Below are 18976 nucleotides of genomic sequence, written 5' to 3' on the forward strand. Positions count from 1 at the left end.
GTGTGTCCCCCCCGGGACCCCCCTTGCCCTGACCATTGGCGCCCCCTTCTGGGAATCTTCTGATTCGCTGGAGAAGCTCATGGAATCTCTCGGGTCACTGCCATACTCCCCTACGCTCCCTTCCAATTCTTCCCCTTCGCTCTCCATTTCCTCTCTCCCCTGTGCCTCTGTTCCTGAGTCCCTGAAATTACTTCAGAAAGGGAGCAACCTCTCATGGCCCAAAAACCGTTTTTAAAAGGAGGGCTTTATTTTTTATTTTATTTTTTATTAAATTTGTATAACACCATTCATCTGCAGACCTCAGGGTGGTTCACAACATAAAATTACAATATAAAAACCACCAAATACATAGTAAAAATGAAAGCAACAAAAACCCAATAATCCCCACTCCACAACACATTTAAAAGGGCATTGAGGTCTTCCATGAGTCTCTCAAGTGAATCGGAGGATTCCCAGAAGGGGGCGCCCCTAGTCAGGCCAAGGGGGTGCACAGGGGGGACATGCCAGGGGCAGGGAAGCAGCAGGGAAACCCCGAGTGGGAGTGGGAGATCGGGGCCGGCTTCCCAGCAGGAACGAAGTGAAGAGAGTGGAGCTCCCAGTGTGACACACGGAGCAGAGCAGGAAGGAGACAGGGGAAGGAGATCGGGGCAGAACGTCCTGCCGGAAGAGGCGGAGAGTAGTACAGGGAGTAGTGTAAGTGTCAAGAGGAAGGTCAGGGGTAGCGAACGTGCGCCAAGTTCAAATGTGGAGGCGCGCGGAAATGGAGAGAGCCCGGAGGAGGAGCCTGGCCCCAAAGCACGAAGGAGGGGGGGACAGGCATCTGAGGAATCCGCTTCAGGAGAGAGCAGGAGGGAAGGGACCCAGGGGGGCAGAAAGACCCTGCGGAAAAGGAAAGACAGGAAGAGGTGGACTAGCACAAGCCTCTTAAGCTGGTGTAGGGGCGGGACCGATTCAGAGGGGACTTAAAACGTCTAGGCTAAGAGACGCGGGGCTGCGCACCTCGGTTGTGGAACCAATAATGAACTGCAATAAACATCCTTGTATATAAGAAGAACCTGGCGTTGGTCTTTTGTGAGCTGAGACCTGAGGCAGCCCTGACAGTAAGTCCCCTCCCAAAGATATGCAAAATTTTTTTTTTTGCAAAGCTCACGAAGTTTGGCAGCCATGAGTATGGAGCAGCAGATAGCTGAGCTACGCAACGCAGTCTCCCAGCTTACCACTGAGGTAGCGATCTCCCAGAAGAGGGGGGAAGAGGCGGAAAAGCGGTGCCAAGATCTGCAAGCCAGGTGGGATCATGCATGCCAAGTGGGGTTCCCGGGGGCCAAAGCTGCTGGAGTAGCACTGGGCAGAAGAGGAGGCAACTTGGTAGCCCACTTCGATGGGAACCTGCAGCAGTACCCCAGTTTTCGAGCAGACGTAGAATATGCGTTGCATTTGCTTCGCGACGACTTTAAAGATGAGGAGGAAAAAGTGGGTTTCATTGTGTCCCACTTGCGTGGGGAAGCGAGGGCTTGGCTGCGCAATCTGTGGCGCGAGGATTGCCCTGCTCGAAGGGACTCTGATGAATTTATCAAATGCATGGACGCTTGCTTCCAGTCTAGCGTGGATGTGGATGTAGCGCGCCAGCAGATGCATGGTTTAAGGCAAGGCAAGGCTTCAGTACGTCAGTACCATGCTCGCTTTTTCGCCTTGCTGAATGTGCTGCGATGGGAGAAAGATTCTTTGGCAGTCAGGGACTTGTTTTGGGAGGGGCTCTCTGGCCCTGTGAAAGACGAACTGGCAAGGGGGGACAGACCTAAAACCCTGGCAGACGTGGTGCAGCGGGTGCTTGCCATTGGAGTACGCCATGAAGAACGCCCTTGGCGCAATGAGGGGGGTAGCCAGCTTCACGCACCGTCTAGAGTGCCTCCCTTCTTTCCCAGAGATCCAGGACGTACGCGTCCCTCCCCTCAGCTGCAGGCAGGGGAGGAGCCGATGGAACTGGGGACTGCAAAGGCTCAGTCAGCAGCCGGAGCCCCAGCGTCCGGAGCAGTCAAGACAAAGCCTCCTAGAGGGAACAGGAAGTGTTACATCTGTGACAGTGGGACGCACATGGCCAAAGAGTGTCCCCAGAGGCTCCAAAAGCACACTGCAGCCTTAGCAACAGTAACTGCAGCAGCACAACATGAGGAGCAGTTTCAGGGAAACGGCAATGCCTGGCTGGAAGCTCAAATGCTGGGGCACAGCCAGGCGAGTCAGTAGGGCAGTCCCCAGCGCTTTTGCAGCCTACAGACCCCCTGCCACCTAAGCCAGTGGTGCAGCTCACTGCAACTCTCCAGCTACCTAATGGACGCACCCTAGAAGTCCCCATTACAATTGACAGTGGGAGCAACGCAGACTTCGTAGGGGTGCACTTCGTCAAGCAGCATCGCATAGAGCTCCTACCAGCCACGCTGCCTTTGAACGTCGTCACGGTGGATGGCCGGAAGTTGCTAGGTGGGCAGGTGGTGCAACAGACGCCACCCATGGTGATGCAGATTGGCAATCACCGAGAAATCATCAGTTTCAACGTCACCCGCCTGTCAGACACGCCTATAGTGTTAGGCATGAGTTGGCTGGATAGGCACAGCCCGACCATGGCGTGGTACCAGCGGCAGCTCACCTTCGGCTTGTCCTATTGCGCACAGCATTGCATCCAGACCGGTCAGGAGGAGGAGGGCCAAGAGGAGGGGCAGCAGCTACGTCTCAGCATGGCGCAAGCAGTACCCCTCAAGTACAAGGAGTTTTTGGAGGTTTTCTGCGAAAAGGAGGCAGACCAGTTGCCACCTCACCGGCCCTACGATTGCGCTATTGACCTCTTGCCAGGGACAACGCTGCCACCTGTGAAGCTGTATTCCATGTCCGAGGAGGAGCTGCGGGAGCTCAGGGAGTTCATAGATCACAACCTGCAGCGGGGATTCATCCGAGAATCAAAGGCTGTAGGGGGCAGTCCTGTGTTTTTTGTGAAGAAGAAGGACACGCCCCAAAAAAGGCTGATCGTAGACTTCAGATTCATAAACTCGAAGACAAAGCCCGCGGCCTTTCCCATGCCCAAGATTGATGACCTGTCGCCACGGTGCGGAAAGGGAAGATCTTCACCAAGTTGGATCTCCGCGGAGCTTACAATCTCATACGCGTGCGAGAGGGTGATGAGTGGAAGACGGCCATGTTCACACCGTTGGGCACCTACGAATACAGAGTTATGCCGTTTGGTCTCCAAAATGGCTCCCACTTTTTCCAAGCTTTTATGCATCACGTGCTAGCGGGACTCCTCTACAAGAAGTGCGTATGTTTCCTCGACGACATTCTTATCTTCTCGGAATCGCCGGAGGCTCACGAGAGCGACGTTAAGGAAGTCCTGCAGCGGCTACGGGAGCACAGGCTCTACGCCAAACTGGAGAAGTGCCAATTCGACGTGACGGAGGTGGATTTTCTGGGCTATAGGCTGTCCGACAGGGGACTAGCCATGGACAGCGCCAAGGTCCGCACGGTGTTGGACTGGAAGAGCCCGCGAACGCGGAAGGAGGTCCAGAGGTTCGTCGGTTTCGCCAACTTTTACCGCAAGTTCATCAGGGGTTTCGCCAGGGAGACGGCAGCTATCACGGACACTCTCAGCTCCAAGAAGAAGAAGTTCACCTGGACGGACCAGGTGGAGCAGTCCTTCAGGAGGCTTAAAAGTCTCTTTGCGTCCGAGGAACAGCTGTTACACGTGAATCCCGGCAGGCCCATGAGGGTGGAGACTGACGCATCTGACAGAGCGGTGGGGGCCGTCCTCTTGCAGGAGGACCCGCAGGGGTACTGGAGGCCCTGTGCTTTCTACTCCCGGAAGCTCAGCAAGTCGGAACAGAACTACACCATCTGGGACAGGGAGTTGCTGGCCATCCACGCAGCTTTCAAGGCATGGAGGCACTTTCTCATCGGAGCCAAGCACACCGTGCAGGTCTGCACGGACCACAAGAACCTAGAGCACTGGCGCACGGCGAAGCTACAGAGCCAGAGGCACATACGCTGGGCGGAGTTCTTTGCGGATTTCGATTTCAGAATCGAGTTCATCCCAGGCGACAACAATGTCATAGCAGATGCGCTCTCCAGAAAACCGCAGTATCTCGAGGAAGCGGCACCGGCGGCAGCCAAGCACATTTTTGCACCACAGGCGTGGGCGTGCGCTTCAGCCGCCGTGGACCTGGAGGCGGTGCGGCGCGCGTTGCAGGCGGATCCGTTCGCACAGTCCAAAATGGAAGAGGTGCGGAGAGGCACGGCGAAGGATGACGAGTTCCAGATACGCGACGGCCTGCTGACCCGTAAAGGTGCTCTCTACGTTCCGGGAGACGATCTCCGCGCGAAGGTTCTGCAGCAGTTGCACGACGCACCCAGCGCTGGCCACTTCGGCAAGGAAAAGACGACGGAATTAGTGGCCAGAGACTTTTGGTGGCCCCAGATGCGAGGGGAGGTCGCGGAGTACGTCGCCAGGTGTGACACATGCCAAAGGTCCAAGCCAGTGCACCAGAAGCCAGCGGGACTGCTGGAACCGTTGGAGACGCCACTGCAACCGTGGGAGAGGGTGGCGCTGGACTTTGTCACTGATCTGCCCAGTTCGCGAGGCAAGACGGCGGTGCTTGTGGTTGTAGACCTGTTCACCAAGATGGCGCATTTCATTCCTTGCGCGAAGGTGGCGACAGCGGAGCAGACCGCCAAACTGTTCATCGACCACGTGTTCAAGGTGCATGGCTTGCCACGGTCCATTCTGTCCGACAGGGGGCGCCAGTTTGTGTCCAGCTTTTGGCAGAAGCTCCCAGGGATTCTGCACGTCAAAATCAACCTGTCGTCGGCGAGACATCCGCAGACCAACGGCCAAGCGGAGAGGGTCAACGCGATCATGCAGCAGTACCTGAGATGTTACACCAATCAGCGACCCGCGGCTTGGGTGGATTACCTGCCGATGGCTGAGTTTGCTTACAACAACACGAAGCACGCGTCGACGGGGGTGACGCCGTTCTTCGCTAACAATGGACGGCATCCCAGAACCTTCCCGGGGCTCGTAACGACGGGGGAGGGGGCGCCACAGGAAGCCGACCATTTCGCAGCAGAATTGCAAGAGGTCCACGACGAGTTACGGAGACATTTGGAGCTAGCCAAACAGGCCTATAAGGTGCAGGCAGACAGACACAGGAGGGAGGGGGAAGACATCCAGGTTGGAGACTGGGTATGGTTAGCGGCCCAAGCAATGCCGGCCAAGTCGTTAGCTAAAAAGAAGCTAGGACACAGGCAACTAGGGCCGTACCAAGTTGAGGCCAGGATCAATCCTGTAGCGTTTCGACTGGCCCTCCCCGAAGGTTCCAGAATGCACCCGGTCTTTCATAGGTCGGTGCTCACCCCTTACAGGGCCCCACACAGATTTCAGGAGTCAGGGACGGCACCAGAACCGAGCAGAGAGTCGCCCAAGAGGGGGAGGTCACCTAGGGACGAACCAATCAACGAGGTCACAGAGATTCTGGACTCGAGATGGGGGGAAGAGGGAGTAGAATATTTTCTCGCCAGGGAGGGCGCCCCGGCCAGCGCCAACAGTTGGGTGCCGGACTACGCTTTGGACGAACCCCTCCTCAAGGACGAGTTCCATGCCCTTTTCCCACACAGGCCCATGCCAGCACAGTTTTTCGACGATTGGCTTTTTACGCCCACACTTTCCGCCAGCACGTTCCGAGGGTTCTCCTCCGCAGAGGAGACGACGCCAGAGTCGAGCCCTCCAAGGGGATCGTGTTCGGGGGTGGACACCGACACTCCTTACTGGTGGGACGACCAACCAGAAGAGGACTGGCGCACGAGGTGGCGGATGGGTCCTTGGCAAGCAGACCCCACCCAGGCAACAGGGGGAGGGGAGGACGTGAACATGTTGGGAGAGGACCATGGGTTTGAGCACACAAACAATGAACTGGAAGCAGAGGAGATCGACGTCGACGACCTGTGTCCGGCAGCGACCTCCGCAACGACGGAGCCCCCGGAACCTGTGCCCGAGCAGCGGGAGGGGGGAAGGGGGGGCTTCGAGGGGGGGATGGATGTCAGGGGTTCAGGGACAGAGGCACAGGTGAGGGGGGAGATGGAGAGCGATGGGGAAGAATCCCAGGACTGTGAGGAAGAGGAGGACAATGACTTGAGGTCTTCCATGAGTCTCTCAAGTGAATCGGAGGATTCCCAGAAGGGGGCGCCCCTAGTCAGGCCAAGGGGGTTCACAAGGGGGACATGCCAGGGGCAGGGAAGCAGCAGGGAAACCCCGAGTGGGAGTGGGAGATCGGGGCCGGCTTCCCAGCAGGAACGAAGTGAAGAGAGTGGAGCTCCCAGTGTGACACACGGAGCAGAGCAGGAAGGAGACAGGGGAAGGAGATCGGGGCAGAACGTCCTGCCGGAAGAGGCGGAGAGTAGTACAGGGAGTAGTGTAAGTGTCAAGAGGAAGGTCAGGGGTAGCGAACGCGCGCCAAGTTCAAATGTGGAGGCGCGCGGAAATGGAGAGAGCCTGGAGGAGGAGCCTGGCCCCAAAGCACGAAGGAGGGGGGGACAGGTATCTGAGGAATCCGCTTCAGGAGAGAGCAGGAGGGAAGGGACCCAGGGGGGCAGAAAGACCCTGCGGAAAAGGAAAGACAGGAAGAGGTGGACTAGCACAAGCCTCTTAAGCTGGTGTAGGGGCGGGACCGATTCAGAGGGGACTTAAAACGTCTAGGCTAAGAGACGCGGGGCTGCGCGCCTCGGTTGTGGAAGCAATAATGAACTGCAATAAACATCCTTGTATATAAGAAGAACCTGGCGTTGGTCTTTTGTGAGCTGAGACCTGAGGCAGCCCTGACATTATTATTTATTATTAAAGAAGAAACAGGGTATGAACTTCGTGAACAAATTAAATGTAGAGGGGAAAGTAAAAGATAATCTGAAAGATATACAAAGGCAATTTACAAAATATTATACAGAACTATACCTAGTCGGTTCTGAAAATAAAGAGAAAATGGCTTTATTAAATGAGCCAATTTCAACACAGGAGGTGTAAGAAGCAATTCTACAAGCTAAAATAGTTAAAATGCCAGGGCCAGATGGACTACAGTGGTACCTCGGGTTAAGTACTTAATTCGTTCCAGAGGTCCGTTCTTAACCTGAAACTGTTCTTAACCTGAGGTACCACTTTAGCTAATGGGGCCTCCTGCTGCCGCCACGCAATTTCTGTTCTCATCCTCAAGCAAAGTTCTTAACCCGAGGTACTATTTCTGGGTTAGCGGAGTCTGTAACCTGAAGCGTATGTAACCTGAAGCGTATGTAACCCGAGGTACCACTGTATCAGCAAAGTACTATAAAAAATTACAGGATTTTCTGGTACAACCACTTAATGAATGAGATATTAATGATTGGGGAAGTACAGAATCCTGGAAAGAAGCCTATATTACAATGATTCTGAAACAAGATGCTGACCCACTGTTAGTAAAAAAGTATAGACCAATTTCTTTATTAAATAATTATTATAAAATATTTGCAAACATTTGCCAATGGAATGAAGAAGGTTTTAATTGATCTAATTCATCATGATCAGGCAGGTTTCTTGCCAAGCCTCCAGATGAAAGACAACATAAGAAATATAGTTGAAGTTATAGAATACTTGGTCAGACCACAATTTAAGAAGGTTATTGACAAGCTGGAATGTGTGCAAAGGAGGGTGACCAATATGATCAAGGGTCTGGAAACCAAGTCTTATGAGGAGCACTTGAAGGAACTCCTGGAGAAGAGAGTGAGAGGTGATATGATTGCCATCTTCAAAAATCTACAGGGCTGTCTCATGGAAGATGCAGCAAGCTTGTTTTTTCCTGCTTCGGAAGCTAGGACCTGAAGCACAGACCCTTCAAGTGTCCCTATTTTCCAGGGGCGTCCCTGATTTAGAGAAGCTGTTCCAGTTTCTGATTTGATCCCGTAATGCCCCACTTTTCCTTAGATGTTCCTATTTTAATTGGAGAAATGTTGGAGTGTATGGAGTTATCCAACCCCCACACTGTCTGAAGGCAGTCCTGTATAGGGAAGTTTTTAAAATGTTTTTTTTATGTTTTTATATATGTTGGAAGCTGCCCAGAGTGGCTGGGGCAACCCAGTAAGATGTGTGTGGTATAAATAGTAAAATTGTCATCATGGAATGGGACATCCCTACTTTCATCAGAGAAATGTTGGAGGGTATGTTATCACGTTGCAGTAATCTAACCTAGAGTTTACCAGATCATAGACAACAGTAGTTAGAGTGTCCCTGTTCAGATAAGGGTGCAGTTGGGCCACCAATCAAAGCTGATGGAAGGCACTCTACACCAGTGTTTCCCAGCCTTTTTTGGGCAAAGGCACACTTGTTTCATGAAAAAAATCTCGAGGCACACCACCATTACAGCCCCGTGACGTCAGCGCGCAGCGTCACGCCGGGAGGGACATGAATTGCTAGCAAATTACATAATCACCTCCTTGAGGGCTGGCTCATCTTCTCCGAAGGCAGAACCCCATTAATTAACAGGACAGACTCACACCATAGCCAAGACGAGGGGGGAAAACCTCAGTCATGCACAGTCATGCACATGTGGGGGCTAAATGAGGACGAAGACCGGGCAGAGAGCAGGGTTCAAATCACCCCACCTGGCCAGGACAATCCCTGGGTGCTCCCTTGGGCCACTCGCCTGACCCACCTCGCAGGGCTGTTGTTGCGAGGATAACACGGGGAGAACCACGCGCGCCCCCGGGAGCTCCTTGGAGGAGAAAGCGGGCAATGAATGCAATGCACGAAATATATGAGAGGCGACCAGGTTTTGCAGGTGAGGGGCCTCCGCTTCCAACACCCGGCGCAACGACGCCGAGGTTTCCCCCCGGGCTCGGCTCGGGGAGCAGCGCTGCTCCCCCCCTGGCTCCCCTTCGCCCTCCCGGCTCTCTCTGCCGCCCACTGGGGACCCCCCTCACCTGCCAAGTCCGGAGCGCCGGTGGAGGTTGCATGCATGCATGCAGGGCGCCGCGTTGCCATTGCATTGCACTGCACTCCATGCAACGCCTGCACGCATGCATTGCCTTGCACGCCCGCCAAGGGGTCTCCCCGCGGTCCGATGCGTCCCCTCCGGCGCGGATGCAGCATTGCAAAAATAAAAAACCCCCGACGCAGCCCTACCTGGGGGGCAGCCTCCGCCTCCGCCGCTCCGCCTCCGCGGGGATCCCCGGGCTCCATCCTGCCGCCCGATCTCCGCGGGGGCGCAGGCAGGCTGCGCGGGGTCTGTGCGGAAGAGCCCCTGCCCGCCCGGCCGCCGCCGCTGCGCTCATTCCATGGCCGGGAGAAGAGCGCTTCAAACAAAACGCCCGGCCCGCCAGGCCACGCTGGGAAACGTAGTTCGCGCACCCCGCGCGGGCGCGGAGCCCAAGGGCGAGGGGACTACGGATCCCGGCAGCCCCCGCGCCGGGGACGGAGGGGGAGAGGCCGGGTGCAGGGATGGAGGGACGGGTGGGCAAGCGAGTGAGTGAGTGGCAGCCGCCAAGCCTTGGCCGAGAGCCAGGAAGGGCCTCCCCGGAGGAGGAGGAGGGAGGCGCAGAGCGGGAGAGAGGGAGGGAACCCCAGGGGTCATCTAGTGACGGCGCCCCAATCGAAAATTTGACTTTTTAAAAAAAAATCTTTCGAATTTTTTAATTTTTCCCGCAGCACACCAGGCAACATCTCGCGGCACACTAGTGTGCCGTGGAACAGTGCTTGGGAAACACTGCTCTACACTACTGAAGCCACCTGAACCTCAAGCAACAGCAAAGGATCCAGGAGTACCCCCAAACCAGTGGCAAAGGTACAAGATTTGAGTTTCCGGCTAAACATCAGGAAGAACTTTCTGATAACAAGGGCTTGTCCTGCTTGCACCGTGCGTAGCCAGCACAGGTCTAAGCTCTTTTGCCTTGGCTCCACCACATTCCTCCAGAAAAGCTGCTCCTTAGCACTGAATTGGAACAAATGGCAACCTGCGGAAAACCTGTTTACTGTTTGTCCTGATTCAGCACTAAAGATTGGGTTTCCCCAGGGGAAAGTGGCAGGGGAAACTGAGGTTTGGATAAGCCCTAAGAGCTGTTTGGCAGTGGAATGAGCTACCCTGGAAGGTGGTGGACTCTCCTTCACTGGAGGTTTTTAAGCAGAGGTTGGGTGGCCATCTGTCCTGGACGCTTTAGCATTGCAGGGGGTTGGACTAGATGATTGTTGGCTTCCTTTCAAGCTCTACAATGCTATGATTCTAGGAGTAGCAACTTTCCAGATGTTTTTTAAAATGCTTTAGTTGTTATTGAGTGAAGGAGAAACACGTAGAGGGAATGCAAAAAACTCAACCCGGGGGGAAAAAGCCCCTTTCTTCCTCTGAAGTCACACATATATTTGCCTCTTTTAGACATAAAAATAAAACAGTACAAGACTCCCACTTCCCCTGCATCACAATGCCTAGCTATTTAAAGATTGTTTTAACATTTATTTTTCACTGAAGGGAGCACCCCCCCGTCAGCACTAGAGTGAGCAACATCACCTGGCATTTAAAATATTTTAAAAATCAACAAACAGTTAATCTTCCCCTCTCCTTATCAAGGCTTCTTCTACCAAAGGAAAGGAGAAAATTCTGAAAATGTTGCCTCTGTCAGCAGCCAAAATGCTTCCAGTTGAAAGAGATAACCACAGCCCTTCTCTGATAGGTCAGTCATATCGCAGGAAGGCCTCTTTCTTTCCCTCCACCCTCTTCTTTTGGCTTAAGAAATAGATGTTCTCTCCCAGGAATCCATGTCCTGGGCAGTTCCAAGAAGTATAAATCAACCTTCAACCTACAAGCGCTAATGGGAAGCAAAATGAAAAAGTTTAGAACTTAGTGTGTGCCTGATTGCAGGGTGTAAGAACAAGAGTAATCTCAGTTGTATAGGTTGCTGTGGGGGGACAGTGGACTGAGGGATAGTGGACTGGCCCCCTGCTGAAAAAGTTTGCTGACCCCTGACTATGGTGAAGTAATTTCATGGCATCAATCAAAAATATTGCTACATTCTCCACAACGTCAATCCTACAATTATTCAACAGATAGGTCACTCTGGAAGAGTCAGTGTGATAGATCCCCTCCTTCATTAAGGGGGGGCAAATATTTATCATATATTCTTGCATATAATAGGCAATGAAATAAAACGTGTGATAGATTCGACCTCTTTTGTGCCACAAGAATGCCCATATTTCAGAATATGGGATTTTGAAGAATCTACCTGTCAGGGGTTTAGGTGCAGAGGCACGGGCAAGGGAGGAAACAGAGAGCGAAGGGGAGGAGACAGAGGAAAGGATGAGTGATGACGACGACCCGAGATCTCCCAGTCTTTCCAGTGAATCAGAGGATTCACAGAAAGGAGCACCAGTGGCCAGGGCAAGGGGGGAGTCTAGGGAGGCACCCCAGGAAGATAGAGCCAGAGGAGACTCAGGGGGGAGCAGCTGGAGATCGGGACCAGCGTCACCGCCAGGAAGCAGGGAAGAGGAAAGGAGCCAGGAAGGAAGCGCTGGCAGCTCACCACAGGAGGGAGGGCAGGAGTCAGGAGTGGCCACACCTCCATCGGGGAGCGAGGAAACGGTTAAGAGGAAAGTGGAAGGTTGGGCGCGCGCGCCAAGTTCAAATGCAGAGGAAGGCGGCGCAGTGAGCAGCCCCGAAAGGGAACCGGGTCCTAAAGCCCGGCGCAAGGAGGCAGAAGGGTCCGGGTCAGCGTCAGAAGAATCCCGGAAGGAAGAAGCCCCGGGGGGTAGAGGGACCCAGAGGAGGACAGTCAGGAGGAAAAGGTGGAGCAAGGCTAGGATATTAAGTTGGTGCGCACGGGGCGGAGACTCAGACGGAGCCTCGCCGATCTAGCTAGTAGACGTAGAGTTGCAGACAGCAGCGTGAGAATGGAAACTGTAATTCAATAAAGACTTTTACTTAATGACCGCTGGCTAGCGTGATCCTCTGTGAGCTAGGATCTTGAAGCAGCTCTGACACTACCTTTCAAGACTGCAGACGGTGAGGGAAAGAGCTCTGCTAGATGGGGATCATAAAGGTGATATAAATTCCTCCTGGCCAAATAAAGGTGGAATTCCCACCCCCAGTGGGAAATAGGTCTTAATGGCTGTGCTGCTGAGGGTTTGGAATTAAATCTCTTGAATTCTGCACTTGATTGTCTGGAATGCTTCCAATTGTGGGAGCATAAGCAGCAACTCGAGTGATAGGCCACAGGTTCTGATTTTGCTCTCAATGCAAACTAACCATTTGGAATGGTGAGATTCTGCCAGCATATGGAAAGTTAAAGAAGATGAGTTGGACTTGAACTCACCATGAACACCTCCCTCATTTTCTTAGAATGGCAATGGAACTCACCTGAGAGCTGCCGGAACTGAGTTCCAGTGAGTTCTGGGGGGGGGGGGGAGCCCTGGCTGTAGGTGGTCATCTAGCGGAGGCACCAGAAAAAAATGGTCGAGGGGCACAGAATGGATGATGGAGATCTCTAGGTGGGCCAAAAAGAAAAATATCAGCGTGTACTAATGACAGGAATTGTTCTCCCATCCAGCTGCCTCTTTCTTCCTCGGAGCTGACTGGTTAGAAAGAACCAGGGATCAGGTTTCCTCCATTTATGTCTCTAGCTGGAGCAAAGAAGTCTAATTGAAAACAGCTCTTTACTCCCACACTGCCATTTCCCACCCACTCAGGCACAAGAGGCTGCAGGGTCTGGCGTCTGCATTCTGAGGCTCCCTGCTTAAGAATGAAGAGGGAAAGGGGCTGGTGCTGAGAAAGGCACCGGCAGAGGAAGGATGGGCATCTGGCCAAAGCCTATGGAGGCAACGTATGCAGATTGCACCCACTCTCTCACCAAACATGGGTGGAGCACCACCAATGCTCCTCAAAATGTACACTCTCAGACTTGGAACCTGCCTCCCTGGCCTGAAACAAACAACCTCTTCCCCTGCCCATCAAGCCACTTCCCTCTCTTCTTTTAGAAATTCATCCTCAAGTGCATACCTCTCCAGAAAATAGTTTCTGCATGAATAAAGCCTTTGAATGCCAGAAACTAGAAGGGATTATTCCAATCTAATTCACCCAGGCTGGAGGGTCTGCTAACAGGTTATGGACACAGGCATTGATTTGGAACTCCAAACTTTGTTTCCCAAAGTTTCCCTTCCAAAAGCCTTCCCATCCCAGCTGCACTTCTCCAAGGAGAGAGGCAGCAAGAAGGGGAGATTGGAGTGGGCTAGAAAGCAGGAGCAGGCGGCAAAGAACAAAGGAAGGAATCAGCAAAAGCTGGAGGAGACTGTTTGCATTGCTGAGAACTGCAATGAGATTGGGTTGGGGTTAGCATTAGCGTTAGGGTTCTGGTTACTGTTAGTGTTATTTCTGGTTAGGGTTACAATTGGTTTGAGGTTAAGGAGTGGGTTAGGACTAAACTTGAGGTTCAGATAAGGGTTGGGGTTAGAGTTGGAGGTATGTTTAGGACTAGGATTAGGGCTGAGGTTAAGTTTATGATAAGGGTTAGGGCCAGAGTCAGGCCCATGTGTGGGGGGGCTGCCAAATACACTTCCCCCAGGTCTGAGAGGGCTAAGCAAGCTGGGGGCCCTGCAAGTGGCCGGCCAGGGGCGCCGACTTATAAAAAATGTTGGGGGAGCCCGCGAAAGCTCATGAATAATAAATAAGCTCATGAATATGCAAATAAAGTGGCACCGCCTCCTCGTGAGCGAATAGGGGAGAGAGTGCTGCGCCTATTAATCAGCTCCGAAGGAAATTGGGTGGAGCTTTTGCTCGGGAGGGAGGGCAGGAGGCATGCAGCCCGACCCTGTGCATTTTGGGCTGGGGGAGGGGCGGCGGTGGCGCTCTGCTGGAGGGGCGCCCGAGATTATTGGGGGGGCGGAGCCCCCCCAAACGAATTTTTGAGGGGGCTCGGGCCCCCTCAGGCCCCATGGAGTCGGCGCCTATGTGGCCGGCTGGACTTCTGCTGTCATGCCAAGAATGCCCTGCACCTCCCAGCCCCCCAGGGCCTTTGTATGGGCCTGGCCAGAGTTAGAGTTAGTGCCGGGGTTAGGGTTACATACCTTTCAAGTGCCCCTATTTTCCCAGGACAGTCCCGGAATTACAGAATCCAGCCTGGCTTCTGATTTGATCCCGGAGTGTTTGTTTCCCCCTCCAGCCAGCCCTGCCGCCCAGCTTGGGGAGTTGGATGAGCCGACACCTGCGCTGGCAGAAGAACCCTCCGGAAGCAGAACCATTGTGTCCGGGAGAGACAGCTTCCTGCCAAAGCGGAGGTGGTGGATGGGCACAACCCCACAATGCTGCCAACTACACTCCAGTAGTTGTTGCCGCCACCTTCCCACTTACCCGTACTCCTGCAGCCTTGGTCCACTATAACAGAGGTGAGTTTATCTCACACCACATGAAAATCTGCCTGAGGGAGGAAGGAATAAGACACATGAGAAGTGTTAGCTACACCCCACAACAAAACTCAGTCACTGAAAGTTTATATCTCCTCTGGAAATGGCATTCCCAAATGCTAAGTCAAGTTTTACTGCCTGTGCCACTTTTTTCTGAATGCTGTATGGAAAAACACATGAATCTGACCTTTGGAGAGTTTGTAAACAACCATTTTTAACTTACCAAATGTGAGATCTTCTTATGCTAGGGGAAGTGGGAAACACTGGAAGGAACTTGGAATTACAGTGGCACCTCAGGTTACACACGCTTCAGGTTACATACGCTTCAGGCTACAAACTCCGCTAACCCAGAGATATTACCTCGGGTTAAGAACTTTGCTTCAGGTTGAGAACAGAAATCGTGCTCCAGTGGCGCGGCAACAGCAGGAGGCCCCATTAGCTAAATTGGTGCTTCAGGTTAAGAACAGTTTCAGGTTGGAAATGATCTATAATGAGTTAAAAAAGGTATTTAGGTATACCTTCACCAAGAAACCAGAGGCCTTCCTCTTGGGCATTGTCGGCCAGAAAGTGTTAAAGAAGGATAGAACATTTTTTATGTATGCAACAACAGCAGCAAGGATACTTATCGCAAAGTACTGGAAGACACAAGAATTGCCCACACTGGAAGAATGGCATATGCAACTGACGGACTATATGGAATTGGCCGAAATGACTGGCAGAATCCGAGATTTGGGAGAAGAGAAGATGGAGGAGGACTGGAAAAAATTTAAGGACTATTTAGAAAAACATTATAAGTTATATGAATGTTAAGAAATTGCATGATTTGGAAAATATAGCTCCTGCAGCAAGATTTGGTATATTGGAAATTAAGATATGATTATGAAAGGACTAAAGTTTAAAATAACATGGTATTTATATCAGGGTAAAAGTAAATAGATAATAAGTATTTTGAACCCAAAAGAGATTTATTTGAAAACACAAACAACACATGAAACAAGGTATTAATTTGCTGACTTTTTTATTGTAAAGAAAGCATGGGGAGGAAGACGTGGGGAAGTCCAATTGGTTATGAAAATTGCACTGGAAAGTTGGATTTCTTTTATTCTTATTCTTTTCTTTCTTTTTTCGCTATCTTGCTGGATATCTGACTTTATATCTGTATTGGGGGAAAAAGCAATAAAAATATTAAAAAAAAAAGAACAGTTTCAGGTTAAGAACAGACCTCCGGAACGAATTAAATACTTAACCCGAGGTACCACTGTACATACAGTATTTTAAAGGTCTTACTTTGCTGCATATTTTGTAATTTTAAATCTCTTCTGGGGTTCTGTCACCAAAGTGTACTGGCCCTAAACTTGGATCTATGCATCCAGAAATTCTCCTTTCTCTATTTTTTCCTTGCAGTTTTGTCCCCATCTTCCTCCCTCCTGAGTTCTACAAGGGAAAACTGAGACAAAGGAGCCTGGCAGCCAGGGCCATCCTCTGGGTTGGTTGTTAAAGTCAGGTGGGTGCCGGCTGGGGGAGACTCACATTGGTGGGACGTGGCCCCATTTGCCCTATTTGGCTAGCCTCCACTGTCGCTGTTAGATTGCAATGCCAAACGCACTTATTGGAGAGTAAAATCCATTGCACACAATGGAAATTCTTTTCACGTAAAGCAACACAGCACTGCAACATTATCATGGCAGGCACATTTGTGGACACATTGCCAGATTCATCAATAATTATTTGGCATATCAAATCAATGTGTGCAGAGGAGGGCTGCCACATGGGTGGCGAAGCAAGCCTCTTTTCTCCTGCTCTGGACGGAAGGACCCAGACCAAGGGCTTCAAGTTAAACATCAGGAAGAACTTTATGGTGGTGACAGCTGCTCAACAGTGGAATGGATTCCATTTGGAGGTGGTGGACTCTCCTTCCTTGAAGGTTCTTAAGCAGAGGTGAGGTGGCCATCTGCCATGGAGGCTTCAGCTGAGACCCCGGCATTGCAGGCGGTTGGACTAGATGACCCTCAGGATCCCTTCCAAATCTACAATTCTATGTTTCTATTAAATCTTTATCAATGACCATCATTAAGAAACGGGGATAAGAAGCACATAGAACACATTCTAAATTTGCAGATTTACATGTATACATAGCCGGGTAATATAAATAGTAATGTCCAAAAGCCATGAAATGCAGGAAGTACATTTTCAGTCTGTGATTTATTGTTGCTGGTTTTAAATGTCGTTTTGTTTTCAACAGACATGTTGTTTTAATTTTTCATTTTGTGCTGCTTGCATTTTATAGAGATGTGACTAATGCACTTCATAGATAAGAAAATAAATCTTTGTCTACGTGAACCCTGGAGAGCCTTGCTTCAGCTGAACTCCCACAGCACAGGGGGCTCCAACCTAGGAATCAGAATGAGAGCCCTTCAAAGTCTGTGAATCAGAAATTCTCCTCTTGATGCCTCTAGTGCCACTTCATAAATTTGAACAGCCTGGAAAAGAGCTGAACAGTTCAGAAAATTAGATGTATGACCACACAGAAGTAGTATTTACAGGAATTTAGAGCAGGAATTGAAGCACCAAGGAGCTTCAAATTAAGAGTTTTGATTGCAGTATTGGTGGTGGTTGCATAACTGGATTGAAAACGTCTGGAGAAACTGTGAACTTTGACTTTAAAAATTAAAATTAAAAAATAGCTCAGTTCCTGAATTGTGCTTTACATCATTCCACAATTTCACATAGTTTCATACATGGCTTTACAACTCCCTCCCTCCAGGGCTTACTTATTTTAAGTAAAGACTAAAACTGGAATGTGTTTTCTATGCCAAGGCATAACCTCAGAATAAATAAAGTACTACTGAGCATGTGCACAGTTTGCCCCAGGGTTTCCAGGCAGTGCATTACTGGACAGTTCAGCATGTCAACACTATCAGGAATTAACTGCCAGCAAGAATATCTGTAAAATTTAAGATTCACCTATGTCAGATCTGGAAAACAAAGCAGAACCATAAATTAATGCTGTATAGGGATTGTGTTCTCAAGCACAGGATTCAATAATGCTTCCAACACTTGACTTACAACAAGGATCTTGTCTACTGCGGGGAAGCTGCACTCCAGAGGGAGCCTCATGGCCAGCACTGTCTGGTTGGTTAACAATAGTTACTAGAAAGTAATGGAAAATGATTCACAAAGAACTAAAAAAAATATTCTTAAAAGGATGTCATATAGAGGAGGGAGAAAGGTTGTTTTCTGCTTCTCCAGAGAAGCGGACACGGAGCAATGGATCCAAACTACAAGAAAGAAGATTCCACCTAAACATTAGGAAGAACTTCCTGACAGTAAGAGCTGTTTGACAGTGGAATTTGCTGCCAAGGAGTGTGGTGGAGTCTCCTACTTTGGAGGTCTTTAAGCAGAGGCTTGACAACCATATGTCAGGAGTGCTCTGATGGTGTTTCCTGCTTGGCAGGGGGTTGGACTCGATGGCCCTTGTGGTCTCTTCCAACTCTATGATTCTATGATGGACTGGGAAGTCCTAGGAAAAGAGATAGGTGATGGGTGTTGTTGTTGTTTAGTCGTTTAGTAGTGTCCGACTCTTCGTGACCCCATGGACCAGAGCACGCCAGGCACTTCTGTCTTCCACTGCCTCCCACAGTTTGGTCAAACTCATGCTGGTAGCTTCAAGAACACTGTCCAACCATCTCATCCTCTGTTGTCCCCTTCTCCTTGTGCCCTCCCAACATCAGGGTCTTTTCCAGGGAGTCTTCTCTTCTCATGAGGTGGCCAAAGTATTGGAGCCTTAGCTTCAGGATCTGTCCTTCCAGTGAACACTCAGGGCTGATTTCCTGATGGTGATGGATACTGTATGTTAAGTGATGGATACTGTATGTTAAAATTGCGTAAGAGTTGTGTTTTTCAAATAAAAAAATTGTTACTCAGAGTGCTTCCAGACATGGGCTTAATTTCACCTCAGGTGGCAAAACAGGATGGGCCGTCCCTGAGACAGACACTCCTTTGCCATCCCCTTTCCTTCGGACAGTTGGGCCACATAGACTCCAAGGATCTTTACTAAGCACCACATGGGGGCTGGGTGTGATGTCCAACGCTGCTGCAGATGTTTGACCTTCAGAGAGAAACAAAACAGCCCATGGGCACTGCCAAGGGGAGAAGGAGGGCAGCTGCCCTCCTAAATCAATAAAATAAATACAAACCTGAGGTTCTGCCCCCCTAACAAAGGCCTGCCCCCCAATAATTCTTTCAAACAAACAGAGCTAAGATTAGCAGCTTTTGCTGTGTGCTGGCTTTATTTTATGACCAGCCTGGTAAACATGGGCAACAATAAATTACATGCAGGCCTACTGGGGGAGAAGCTGGTGTGGAAGGAAAAAACCATTATATTTATTATATATTATTTTATACTGCCTTCAACAGTATTTCCAGGGGAGCTTACATTCCATCAGCTTTGCCAGCACAGGCCTGCTCTCCTGGGGGCAGGAGAGCTAAGAGGCAGAAGGCTCAATCCATCCAAAGCAGGGGTAGGCAACCTAAGGCCCGGGG

General features: G+C 50.9%; 1 long non-coding RNA gene across 2 annotated transcripts in view; it reads left to right on the forward strand.

The window, feature by feature from the left end:
* LOC308577365 overlaps positions 1 to 17429 on the forward strand; it is a 51777-nt gene extending 34348 nt beyond the window's left edge. The window contains exons 2-4 of one of the 2 annotated variants that reach the window (XR_014003613.1): positions 14194 to 14416; positions 15839 to 15938; positions 16722 to 17429. This is a non-coding gene — a long non-coding RNA (uncharacterized lncRNA). Of the gene's footprint in view, positions 1 to 14193; positions 14908 to 15643; positions 15817 to 15838; positions 15939 to 16721 lie in introns of those variants that run through there. The other variant, XR_014003614.1, reaches the window with a different exon arrangement.
* The last annotated feature ends 1547 nt before the right edge of the window (positions 17430 to 18976 follow it).

This window comes from Podarcis bocagei, assembly GCF_964188305.1.
Source record: "Podarcis bocagei genome assembly, chromosome: 17".
NCBI lineage: Eukaryota > Metazoa > Chordata > Lepidosauria > Squamata > Lacertidae > Podarcis > Podarcis bocagei.